This window comes from Staurois parvus, unplaced genomic scaffold (genome assembly GCF_062004578.1).
Source record: "Staurois parvus isolate SC_StPar_1 unplaced genomic scaffold, SC_StPar_1.0 ptg000308l, whole genome shotgun sequence".
In the NCBI taxonomy this organism is placed as follows: Eukaryota; Metazoa; Chordata; class Amphibia; order Anura; family Ranidae; genus Staurois; species Staurois parvus.
In genome coordinates this window covers 285,001-285,485 of record NW_028318104.1, presented here as the reverse complement: position 1 = coordinate 285,485, position 485 = coordinate 285,001, and positions in this window count along the sequence as shown.

The window sequence follows — 485 nt, the reverse complement described above, 5'->3', positions numbered from 1 at the left end:
TCTGGGGTCTGAGGAGGTTCACTAAAGGGGACCCAGTGCTCCTTACTAAGACTGTTGCTGTTTTTGTCCATTTTTGCTAAGAGGTTATCCTCTGAAGTTGTACGGGTCCTTGGGCATCCCATATATGCCTAGACCCTATCCAAATTGTTAACCCGTAATAATAACAACAATACCAAGCTCCAGGACTGTTGTACTGACTTTAGAAGAAAGGGTGGAAAATGTGTGTTGCCTGGCTGTACAGAGCTTAGGGGGATCCCAAAATATCCACAGGCCCTCAAGAAGGTAGACCACACCCATTTTCAGCTGACAGTCCGCTGCCTTCACTCAGCTGGTCCATTTGGTCGGGATCCACCAAGGAGCCTGGACCAGTAACTGGCTTAGCCTCTCAGCAAGGTCTGGAGTTGTCCCTCCAGCATTGTATGGCGAAGCCAAATACTCCTTTGTGGCAGCAGTTAAAAAAAAAAAGTATACATGGAGAAACATTC